This window comes from Pelophylax lessonae (genome assembly GCF_965119305.1).
Source record: "Pelophylax lessonae genome assembly, chromosome: 12".
Classification (NCBI taxonomy): domain Eukaryota; kingdom Metazoa; phylum Chordata; class Amphibia; order Anura; family Ranidae; genus Pelophylax; species Pelophylax lessonae.
In genome coordinates, this window is record NC_138779.1 from 201,974 (window position 1) to 214,964 (window position 12,991).

The 12,991-nt window shown below is 46.3% G+C and overlaps 1 protein-coding gene across 2 annotated transcripts in view; it reads left to right on the top strand.

Moving 5' to 3' along the window:
* The first annotated feature begins 6,700 nt into the window (after positions 1 to 6,700).
* Positions 6,701 to 12,991, top strand: part of LOC309567778 (membrane-spanning 4-domains subfamily A member 4A-like) — a 99,804-nt gene continuing 93,513 nt past the window's right edge. For both annotated transcript variants that reach the window (XM_082273227.1, XM_082273228.1), the window contains exon 1: positions 6,701 to 6,809. The gene's annotated coding sequence lies outside the window, so the exon portion shown is untranslated. The remainder of the gene's footprint in view (positions 6,810 to 12,991) is intronic.

Below are 12,991 nucleotides of genomic sequence, written 5' to 3' on the forward strand. Positions count from 1 at the left end.
CTTCTCCAGAGAGAATACGTTCAATGCTTGTAGTCTTTCCTCATAGCTGATGTCCTCCATTCCCCTAATTATTTTGTTGCCCTTCTCTTGACTAACTCCAGCTCCAGCACATGGTTGGAGCTTGTGAAACAAAGGGCGATTGGACTTTTCAAGGCCATAAGTAAGAAGAAGCAGCTTGGTATGTATATTGCCTACCAGCATTTGCGGAGGAAGCTTGATCATCTTGTCTCATATGGAGGAGATCCAGGGGAGATCTCGGAGGTAAAGCTTCTTCTTAGGAAGTGTCAATACGACCGGCATGCTTCCTTGGTTCTGGAGAGAGATTACAGGAAATATCACTCGCCTGATCCTTACCAGAACTATAAGCAAGACATAGCAGTTAAGACGGTCATAAGTCTGAGGAATAGTACAGGTTCCCTGGTGAAGTCCAGATCAGGGATCCTGGAGATCTTCAGGTCATATTATGCAGACCTTCTGGGAAGAAAGGACCTTAGTCGGGACAGGATGGAAAGCTGTCTGGATTCTACTCCAGGATTGGAAAATGGTACATTGCCTTTAATGGATTTGACAGAACCAATTTCAGCAGATGAGGTAGTTCGTGCTATAGAGAAGCTGGCTACCAAAAAATCCCCTGAGCCAGATGGGTTGACAGCTAAATTTTACAAGCGTTTTCTGGCTCCCTTTTTAGCACAGGTTTACAACAGCTGTTTAGAAGAGGGTTCTCTCCCTCCCTCCATGAGGCAATCCGCTGTGATTCTTATGTCAAAAGGTAAAGACCCCTCAATAATTGAGAACTGGCGCCCCATCAGTCTTCTCAATGTTGATAGAAAGATCTTGGCGAAGATTCTTTTTTGGCGCTTGTCATCAGTAGCAGGCGATTTGTTGTCCAATCATCAGCACTGCTCGGTCCAGGGCAGAAGTACCTTTTCAGCAGTTTTAGCTGTCCGGGAGGCTTTGGAGCGATGCAGGGCTGCTGGATGGAGAAAGTACTTGCTGGCATTGGATCAGGCGAAGGCTTTTGATCGAGTCAATCATGAGTACCTGTATTTGCTACTTGGTAGATACGGCCTGCAGGGGAGGTTTATAGATTGGCTGACAACCTTATATAAAGGGGCTGAGAGCTTCCCACTTGTTAATGGTTGGGTTGGACGGCCTTTTGAGGTTAGCTCTGGTGTGCGCCAGGGGTGTCCTTTGAGCCTCCTGCTATATGTATTCGCAATCAACCCCTTCATAAGAAGGTTTGAGGGTAGATTGTTGTGCGGGGTGCCTTTGGGCATTGCTGGTGTGCCACCTTTGAAGGTCGTGGCCTATGCCGATGATGTGTCTGTTATTATCTCTGGGATGGAGGAGGCGCAGGAGGTGGTCTCTGTGATAGAGCAGTGCACTGAGGCTTCTGGCTCTAAAATCAATCATGAAAAGAGTGAAGTTTTCTGGATGGGTGAGGAGGGTGAAAGCTTCGAACTTCCGGATGCCTTCCCAGAGCCCCAGCTGGAAATTAAAGTGTTGGGCATCAAATTTGGTCCTGGTGACTATGGTCATCGAAATTGGGAAAGCAGGTGGTTGAATGCCAATGCCAAAGTAGCAAGCTGGAAGAAATGAGGGAAAGGGTTGACTTGATTAAAACTTACCTGATCCCAATCTTTTTATATGTCAGCTTTGTCTGTATCTTGCCGGAATCTCTCTATGCAAGCTGCTTTTTGCAACTGTTATGGGGAAATAGGCTGAACCTGATCAAACGCAATGTAACTTACCTGTCTAGGCGGGAGAGTGGTCTAGGAATGGTCAACCCTATAGTTTTCTTTTCTCTGCTCTTTTTAAAGTATAATCTTGGTAATATGTCCGCAGAGACCCCGCCGGGATAGGTGGGTATTTTTCAGTCTTGGTTTAGGCCTTTTCTGCAATGCTGGGAAGATGGCGGGCCAGTGAAAAGTCTGAGAGTCTGACATGGCAAGTTTCTGGCTTATGTTGCCCCGTGTCTGAAAATACTTAGGCAGTGGCAGGTGACAGTGGGGGATATCAAGTCCCTCCCCAGAAAGCTTCTGGAGAAGAGGATTTTGGGCTCTGCTTTCAGTGTGTCGCTGACCTTAAGGGATTGCCCAGGCCCCTAATGAGGGAGGGGTTGCGTTTAATTAACTTGGGAAGAATCCCTTTGAAGTTTAGGGATCAAGCCTGGCTCGCTTTCCATGGAAGGCTCTATGTGAGAGGGAACCTGAAGCATCGCCCTGTGGATGATCGGGATTGTCCTAGAGCGGAGTGTGTTGGTAAAGTGGAGTCTATGGACCACTTTTTGCTCCAGTGTCCCTTCAACATAGAGGTATATAAAAGGGTGGGGAGGACTCTAGGCATCCCCTTTCTCTATCGCATAAGTTATGTGGAGTGGGTGTACGGGGCATTCCCGACTCGCTGGGATTTTGATTTGGATACACTTTTTCTAGTTAGTATAGTTCTCCGTTACTTCACGTGGAATGCACGGTGCCAGATTACCCTGCGGAAGAAAGTCCTCCCTGTCGAGGTGGTGGTGTACGATATTCTGGGTGAGGTTGGGAAGATTCGGGGTCTTGAGAAGGACAGGGAGCCTCGAGCGATCTGGATAAGGGCGTGGAGGAATATCAGACCTGCTTTTGGTGAACTGTCCATCTCTGGGTGAGGAGCTCTTTTCCTATGCTATTTCTTTCACGCCCTTAGCTTTTGTTGGTTAATATCTTCATTTTGAAGAAGGGCTGCATGCATAATGGGGGTGGTTTTATTTCTTGACCTTGCAGGTTTGATGTCTGGTGTGGTGGTGTGAGTCCTACTATGATTATTTTCCATGGTAATGATGTGAGTTTTGTTTTTGCTGTAAAGGCAGTCTTTATTTGAGAGCAGAACTTGCTATGTATTTTTCCCCCCTCTTTTCATGTAAATATGTATTGTGGGAGATTAGCTCACAGGGATCACCTTTCACAGGAAAGTAAGGCCAGCACGCAGGTAGTTTCTTTAAAGTCTTGTGGGTTTCCAGCTTTATTTTGCAGAGGTTTGCAAATATACAAAAACAACAAAACAATAAAATAAATCCTTGCCGTCCGGCGCTAAACTAAACAACAGTTCTTCTCACTATACAGTGTGGGGCTGCTCCCCATCACCCACAAAAACACATAGAAAAGCAAACCTTTTAAAGTCCAAACAGAGCTCCTCTCTCAGATCCCCTTCTGAGTCTCAGGCAGAGCATTTCTGTGCTCTTTTCCTGTTGATTTAAAGTTCACGTGAGCATGGACTCAGGTAACTCACAATCTCTGGACCGGAACCTAGCCTGTCACGGAGGCTGGAAAAACTCGGGCCGGATTCCGGTTCAGTCTCTCACCACAGAACGTGTGCGAGGTGAAATATAGCGATTATCTACTACCTCACCTCGCATAACGTCACAGTATATATTTATTTATGTATATTGATTGCAAAACTTTTAATAAACAAATATTAGGAAGATGCGGTGATGTGGAGATGCGGTGATGGGGAGATGCGGTGATGGGGAGATGCGGTGAAGGAAAGCCTGTGGATGTGGTGTATCTGGGTAAAGGAAGGTCTGTGGATGTGGTGTATCTGGATAAAGGAAGGCCTGTGGATGTGGTGTATCTGGATAAAGGAAGGTCTGTGGATGTGGTGTATCTGGATAAAGGAAGGTCTGTGGATGTGGTGTATCTGGATAAAGGAAGGTCTGTGGATGTGGTGTATCTGGATAAAGGAAGGTCTGTGGATGTGGTGTATCTGGATAAAGGAAGGTCTGTGGATGTGGTGTATCTGGATAAAGGAAGGTCTGTGGATGTGGTGTATCTGGATAAGGGTAAGCCTGTGGATGTGGTGTATCTGGATAAAGGAAGGTCTGTGGATGTGGTGTATCTGGACTTTGCAAAGGCCTTTGACACCGTTCCCCACAAACGCTTACTGTACAAACTAAGGAAGGTAGGTATGGACCATAAGGTGAGTACCTGGATAGAGAACTGGCTCCAGGGGAGAGTCCAGAGGGTGATGATTAATGGGGAGTACTCGGATTGGGTGGGTGTGGAAAGTGGGGTCCCCCAGGGTTCTGTCCTGGGACCAATCCTGTTTGATTTATTCATAAATGATCTAGAGGAGGGGATATCTAGTACAATCTCAGTATTTGCAGATGATACTAAACTAAGCATGCCAATATCTTCTATGCAGGATGTGGAAACCTTGCAAGCGGACCTGAACATAATAACGGGGTGGGGGGATGGGCAACTACATGGCAGATGAGATTTAATGTTGAAAACTGTAAAGTAATGCACTTGGGCGTCAGAAACCAGAAAGCAAGCTACTCACTAGGGGGGGAACCTCTGGGGGAGTCTAGGATGGAAAGGGACCTGGGGGTACTGGTAGACAACAGGCTTGGCAGTGACATGCAATGCCAAGCCGCTGCAAGCAAAGCCAACAGAATACTGGGATGTATAAAAAAGGGGATTCACTCCAGAAATAAAGAGATTATTCTCCCGCTCTACAAGACTCTGGTCCGGCCACATCTGGAGTATGCTGTCCAGTTCTGGGCACCGGTCCTCAGGAAGGATGTGCTGGAACTGGAGAAAGTCCAGAGAAGGGCAACAAAAATAATTAGGGGAATGGAGGACATCAGCTATGAGGAAAGACTACAAGCACTGAACTTATTCTCTCTGGAGAAGAGACGATTGAAGGGGGATATGATATCAATGTACAAATACTGTACTGGTGACCCTAGCATAAGGAACAAACTATTCAGAGAAAGGAGATACAATAAGACACGTGGCCACTCACTAAAACTAGAGGAAAGACGGTTTAACCTTAAAGTGCGTAAGGGGTTCTTCACTGTAAGAGCGGTAAGGATGTGGAATTCTCTTCCACAAGCAGTCGTATCAGCAGGGAGCATCGATAGTTTCAAAAAACTGTTAGATGGACACCTTAGAGACCACAACATTCAGGGGTATACAATGTACAACATACAGGGGTATACAATGTACAACATACAGGGGTATACAATGTACAACATACAGGGGTATACAATGTACAACATACAGGGGGTATACAATGTACAACATACAGGGGTATACAATGTACAACATACAGGGGGTATACAATGTACAACATACAGGGGTATACAATGTACGGTTAAAAGCAAACACACACACACATCATAGGTTGAACTGGATGGACTTATGTCTTTTTTCAACCTCACTAACTATGTAACTATGTAACTATGTGGTGATGTGGAGATGCGGTGATGGGGAGATGCGGTGATGTGGAGATGCGGTGATGTGGAGATGCGGTGATGGGGAGATGCAGTGATGGGAAGATGCGGTGATGGGGAGATGCGGTGATGTGGAGATGCGGTGATGGGGAGATGCGGTGATGGGGAGATGCGGTGATGTGGAGATGTGGTGATGGGGTTATGCGGTGATGGGGAGATGCAGTGATGTGGAGATGCGGTGATGGGGAGATGCGGTGATGGGGAGATGCGGTGATGTGGAGATGCGGTGATGGGGAGATGCGGTGATGGGGAGATGCGGTGATGTGGAGATGTGGTGATGGGGTTATGCGGTGATGGGGAGATGCGGTGATGGGGAGATGCGGTGATGGGGAGATGCGGTGATGTGGAGATGCGGTGATGTGGAGATGCGGTGATGTGGAGATGCGGTGATGTGGAGATGCGGTGATGGGGAGATGCAGTGATGTGGAGATGCGGTGATGGGGAGATGCGGTGATGGGGAGATGCGGTGATGTGGAGATGCGGTGATGGGGAGATGCGGTGATGGGGAGATGCGGTGATGTGGAGATGCGGTGATGGGGAGATGCGGTGATGTGGAGATGCGGTGATGTGGAGATGCGGTGATGGGGAGATGCGGTGATGGGGAGATGCGGTGATGTGGAGATGCGGTGATGGGGAGATGCGGTGATGTGGAGATGCGGTGATGGGGTTATGCGGTGATGGGGAGATGTGGTGAGGGGGAGATGTGGTGAGGGGGAGATGCGGTGATGGGGAGATGCGGTGATGGGGAGATGCGGTGATGGGGAGATGCGGTGATGGGGAGATGCGGTGATGTGGAGATGCGGTGATGGGGAGATGCGGTGATGGGGAGATGTGGTGAGGGGGAGATGCGGTGAGGGGGAGATGCGGTGATGGGGAGATGCGGTGATGGGGAGATGCGGTGATGTGGAGATGCGGTGATGGGGAGATGCGGTGATGGGGAGATGCGGTGAGGGGGAGATGTGGTGAGGGGGAGATGCGGTGATGGGGAGATGCGGTGATGGGGAGATGCAGTAATGTGGAGATGCGGTGAAGGGGAGATGCGGTGATGGGGAGATGCAGTAATGTGGTGATGCGGTGATGGGGAGATGCGGTGATGGGGAGATGTGGTGAGGGGGAGATGTGGTGAGGGGGAGATGTGGAGGTGTGGTGATGCGGTGATAGGGTTCGATACACCACACTATACAAAATGCTGAACACTCGATAACCATAATGCAATAAGTTTTGGACATAAAACATTCAATTATTTTCTCAGACCTCAGCGATTCTCTGCTGCGGATGTCAGTGTAACAATGCTGTGTGTGTCATGGGGTGTCTTCAGAGGGAACAGAATATCATGATGAACTTTTACAAGAACTTCACCAGAGAACAGAATAACAATATCACGTGGCGCAGAGCCAGCTCCACCCATCTGGCAGCTCGCCATGTAAACTCCATGAAGCCTTTCCCAGAACGGCCGTCTCTGTAAACAGCCGGAGACTGAGGACGTTCCCCAGCTAGATGTTTTGAGTCTTCCGAGGAAGCCATCATCACAGTACAGGTACCAGCATTTCTATTTATTCTTCATGGTGGAGGTTTGGGTGCCGATTGTAGGAACTATGCCAGTGCCACTTCCTCAATGTCTTCATAGCCTGCAGCTGCTTCCTTCCCCATTAAAGTATAACTGAAGACTAGTAAACCCCCCTCTGTACAAATCATTAGTAAGACCTCATCTGGAATATGCAGTTCAGTTTTGGGCTCCAGTTCTCAGAAAGGATATCGGGGAGCTGGAGAAAGTGCAGAGAAGGGCAACCAAACTGATAAGAGGCATGGAGGAGCTTAGCTATGAGGAGAGATTAGAGGAACTGAATTTATTCTCTCCTGAGAAGAGGAGATTAAGGGGGGGGGGGTAATGATCTCTATGTATAAATACATAAGGGGGGATATGATCTCCATGTATAAATACATAAGGGGGGATATGATCTCCATGTATAAATACATAAGGGGGGATATGATCACCATGTATAAATACATAAGGGGGGGTATGATCACCATGTATAAATACATAAGGGGGGATATGATCTCCATGTATAAATACATAAGGGGGGATATGATCACCATGTATAAATACATAAGGGGGGATATGATCTCCATATATAAATACATAAGGGGGGATATGATCACCATGTATAAATTCATAAGGGGGGATATGATCTCCATGTATAAATACATAAGGGGGGATATGATCTCCATGTATAAATACATAAGGGGGAATATGATCTCCATATATAAATACATAAGGGGGGGATATGATCTCCATGTATAAATACATAAGGGGGGGTATGATCTCCATGTATAAATACATAAGGGGGGGATATGATCTCCATATAAATACATAAGGGGGGATATGATCTCCATGTATAAATACATAAGGGGGGATATGATCTCCATGTATAAATACATAAGGGGGGATATGATCTCCATGTATAAATACATAAGGGGTCCGTATAGTGAACTTGGTGTTGAGTTGTTCACTTTATAGTCATCACAGAGGACAAGGGGGCGCTCTTTATTTCTACAGGAAAAGAGATTTAATCTCCAAATACAGAAAGGTTTCTTCTCTGTAAGAGCTGTGAAAATTTGGAATAGACTCCCTCCAGAGGTGGGTCTGGTAGGGTCAGTAGATTGCTATAAGAAAGGCCTGGATTCTTTCCTGGGTGTACATAATATAAATGGGGAATAATAGTTATAGGTAAAGGTAATCTAGGAAATATCGGATTGCCTCTCGGGGGATCAGGAAGGATTTTTTTCCCCTGCTAGAGCAAATTGGATCATACTTTGCTGAGGTGTTTTTCTTCCTGTGGATCTACTGTGGGTATAGGATTGTATATATACAGTATCTGACAAAAGTAAGTACTCCCCTCCCATTCTATCTTTTCATGTGACAACACTGAAGAAATGAGACTTTGCTACAATGTAAAGTAGTGAGTGTACAGCTTGTATAACAGTGTAAATTTGCTGTCCCCTCAAAATAACTCAACACACAGCCATTAATGTCTAAACCGCTGGCAACAAAAGTCAGTACACCCCTAAGTGACAATCTCCAAATTGTGTTCCCAAAGTGTCAATATTTTGTGTGGCCACCATTATCCTTCTACAGACATCAACCTTGGGAACAAAAATGGCTTTTGGACTCAAACACATCGCCTCTATGTACCTGAGTCTGCTCGGGTTGAAGTCCTCCAGTTGATTCATGACTCAAAACTTGCTGGACATTTTGGAGTTTCCAAAACAGAGGAACTTTTACCATGTTCCTTTTGGTAACCTGGGTACAAGAAAGACGTTAAAAGTTACATAGCCTTGTGCCTGACCTGTGCACGCAATAAGATACCCCAAGATTCTCCTTTGGTGTTGCTCCAGCCACTCCCTATCCCATCAAGACCATGGTGGTCAATTTCTATGGATTTTGTGGTTGATTTATGGCCCTCAAAAGGAATGACCACTATCTTGGTAGTCGTTGGCCCCCTCACCAAGATGGCTCACTCTATACCGGTTAAGGGGGTACCCTCTTCAGAACAAACTGCAGAGTTGATGGTTCGAGAAGTCTTTCGGCTACAAGGAATTCCCAAAGACCTTGTTGCAGATCGAGGAATACAGTTTACTTCAAAGTTTTGGAAAGCTTTTGCTCAGCTTTAGAAGTAGCAATTAATCTGTCTTATGCTTTTCATCTAATGGTCAGACCGAGAGGACCAATCAAACTTTAGAGCAGTACCTTCAATGTTTTGTTGGTTATCTTTAGGATTACTGTGTGGACTATCTTCCTACAGCAGAATTTTCCTTTAACCATTGTAGACATAGCTAAATCTCTCAAAGCCTGTTTTTCTAAAACAATGGGTATTATCTAGTTTTTATTTCTGATCTCCCTATCTCAACTCCAATTCCTGCTGTAACCAACAGATTAACTATATTGCAAAAGATTCGGGAGAAATTAATTGAGGCTTTGAGGGAGGCTCAGGAATGTTACAAGAAGGCTGCTGATAGACATGGCCGATCACTTCCTACCTTTCATGTGGGTGATAAAGTTTGGTTATCAACCAATCTGCAAAGTTGGGACAAAAGTTTGTGGGACCTTTCCAGATTTCTGCTGAGATCAACCCAGTCACTTTCCATTTAAAACTTCCTGACAGTATAAGAATTTACCACGTTTTTCATATATCGCTACTCAAACCATTTAAGGAAAATTATTTTTCTGGAAGAATTCTTTCAGCTCCTCCACCTGTTGAGGTACAGGGTGAAGAATAATTTGTGGTGGAGAGAATTCTTGATTCCAGGATCTTTAGGAACAAATTACAATATCTGGTTCAATGGGAAGGATATGGACCAGAAGAAAATTCTTGGGAGCCTGAAGAAAATGTTCATGCTCCTAGATTAACAAGGGAATTCCACCAGAGGTTTCCTCCTAAACCTGGTCCTAAGACATCCAGCGGATGTCCTAGGAGGAGTACTGTCAGGATCCGAAATTGAACCTGGGACCTCTGCTGAGTCCGACAATGACTACTTGCTAAGCCACCTGGAATGCTGGATAGTTCCCTGGACAAATCCTTGAATGATCCTGCCATGATTCTTAATAGCCTTGAACCTAGAACCGTTTGCTCCTCCCATGAACTTCCTGATTTAAGTCATGTCTCTGCACTTCCTGGTTGCCAGATTATTGTGCCTTCTTCAGCCAATATTTCGCTGGTCTCTCCTGCGGTCGTCCGTATCTTTGCTACCATTCGTTTTCGACATTTGGCTTGTTCCTCGACTAGGCTTTTGCCTAATCCCAACCTGAAACTACTCATTACCGAACTTTGGCTACTCCTTGACTACACGTCTGCTTGATCCCTACCTGCTACATCTGCTACTGGACCCTGGCTTGCTCACCTCCTGATGGGGCAATCCTGAGGACCGCAACCTGGTGCTAACACACAGCAAAATCCATCTCCACCATTAGGAGCTCTGGTGAACACCGGTTAGTAGTTAGATTCCGCACCTCAGGTGAGCCTGCGTCATCTGCCGGGTTCACTTGCCTGTGCTCCTATTCTGCTGGTTCCTGTGTGAGCTTCCACTGCTATAGCTAAAGGTCTTGGAGCCTGACCCCTGTTCATGACAGGTCCTGAAGCAAAGCACAGACCTCTGGCTTGGTAAACTGTGGTTGCTAGGAGCAATGGCTGTGCAGGTTGCAGTGGGCAATATCCCAGGTGAGCCCCCAAATGTAGCACACCCCTTAAGGAGCCCCAAGTAAGCTGGTATCCCCCACCCTGTAGAGCTAGGCACACGGAATCTTCACAGGAGAACAGCCTGTGACTTTGTTTTTTTATTTATTGAGGGATAATAACTTGGATAGGGATGGGAGGTTATGGGATGCCCGCTTGACCTCAACAATAACTTCAGGGACAAGTCTTCCTATATTCAGTCTCTATATACAGTCTCTATATAAAACTCCTCTTCTTCCTCCAGCACTCATTATCAGAACCCAGTTGGATTACTGTGAATATCTGACAGTCACTCTGTCAGATTGAAGCAATGGCCCATTACAGGCAGGAACCTGAAGCCCTCAGGTGTGTAGAAGAATTTCAGTGTCTAGCTTACATCACTCCTGTGGTTTCTGATCCCAGCACCACCTCTTCAAGCACTGCCAACTCACCTGGCTGCAGCTGCCCCTTTCTCTACCCTCCCATGCTAACTTCTCCCCACAGTCCTCCAGACTAGTGATGAGCCGAACACCCCCCTGTTCGGTTCTCACCAGAACATCTTGAACAGGGGAAATGTTCCAGCGATCATGCGAACTCCATTAAAGTCTATGGGACACGAACATGAAAAATCAAAAGTGTTAATTTTAAAGTCTTACATGCAAGTTATTGGCCCAAAAAGTGTATGGGGACCTGGGTACTGCCCTGGAGGACATGAATCAAAGCAAGAAAATGTTTTTAAAACAATCATTTTTACAGGATCAGTGATTTTAATAATGCGTAAAATGAAACAATAAAAAGGAAAAATGCCTTAAATATCGTGCCTGGGGGCCCCCCTAACCTCCCTGGCGGTATTCATGAGTGTGGCTTGGGGTCCTCCCCGGCATCCTCACTGTCTCTCCCCGCTCTGTGCATGGCCGATTGCCGGCACTTGCCTTCCAGTTCCCTCCCTGTGAGCGTTGCAACACAGGGGGGTGGAACCGGCAGCAAATTCAAAAGTTTAAATACATTAAATGTCATGATACAAAGTTGTCATCCTAATGGATTACACTGCATCATGCCATTTCAGCACAGGATTGCATCTGGATTCTTTTCCAGTGCCCTGCCTGTGCTATTCCAGTGCTTTGTGCCTGGCAAATTTTGAACGACCATGGCCTCCAAAAAGCGTTTTTTTTTTCTTTTGCGCAAAAGCGCTTTTAGATGAACTGGAAAACAGCGACATCGAAATGGAGTTACTTGAAGAACTGAGCGATAGCGATTTGTGGGAAAATTCGTCATCAGGTACAGAAAGTGAGGACAGCGACGATTCTGATGTCTCTTTCTGGCACATCGCTTGTGGAATTTGGGAAGTATATCAAATGATTCTTTAGAATTTCCAACAGAGCGATGTGCCAGAAAGAGACATCAGAATCGTCGCTGTCCTCACTTTCCGTACCTGATGACGAATTTTCCCATGAATTGCTATCGCTCAGTTCTTCAAGTAACTCCGTTTCGCTGTCGCTGTTTTCCAGTTCATCTAAAAACGCTTTTGCGCAAAAAGAACGCTTTTTGGACGCCATTTTCGTTCTCAATTTTTCAGGCACAAAGCACTGGAAAAGCACAGGCAGGGCACTGGAAAATTCACCAGGTGCAATCCTGTGGTGAAACGGCATGATACGGTATAATCCATTAGGATCACAACTTTGTATCATGTCATTTAGTGTATTTACATTTTTGAAATGGCTGCCGGCTCCACCCCCCTGCGGCGCAACGCTCGCAGGGAAGGGAACCGGAAGACAGGTGCCTGCATTGGCCGAGCACACAGCAGGAGGACAGCGGAAAGGAAGGCAGGGGAGGACGGAGGGGGATCGCAGGGGAAGGTGAGTTTTAAAATGTAAAACAACAGATTTACGTGCAAAACAATGTACCGCTTTTAGCACAGAAATCTGGAAAAAATCATACCGCCAAGGAGGTTAATGTGCCTGTAAAGTGGCACATCTGTATGATGTATGTAGCCTGCTGCAGCAATACTGACATCTCTAAAGGAAAAAATGTCATTGAAACTTGCTTGTGGCTGAAATGTATTTTCGGCTCCCGGCAATACAGATAAAAAAAATGAAAAAAAAAAAAACGACGTGAGGTCCCTCCCCCAGTCCATACCAGGCCCCACGCCAAAATGTAAAAGAAAAAGCGGCGTGGGGTTCCCCCTAAAATTCCATACCAGACCCTTATCCAAAACACACAGCCTGGCTGGCCAGGATGGTGATGGGGGCGAGTGAGCGCCCCCCCCCCAAATCATACCAGGCCACATGCCCTCAACATGGGGGGGTGGGTGCTATGGGTCAGGGCTCTGCCCCCCACAGGAGGCTTATCGGAATCTGGATGCCCCCTTGGGACCCCCCCCCATGTGAATGGTTATCGGGTAAATCGTGCCCCTACCCATTCACCAAAAAAGTGTACAAAAAAAAAATAAAGACAAAAGCCAGTTATGGATAAGTCCTTTATTAAAAAATAGTGTCCACCGATGATCAGT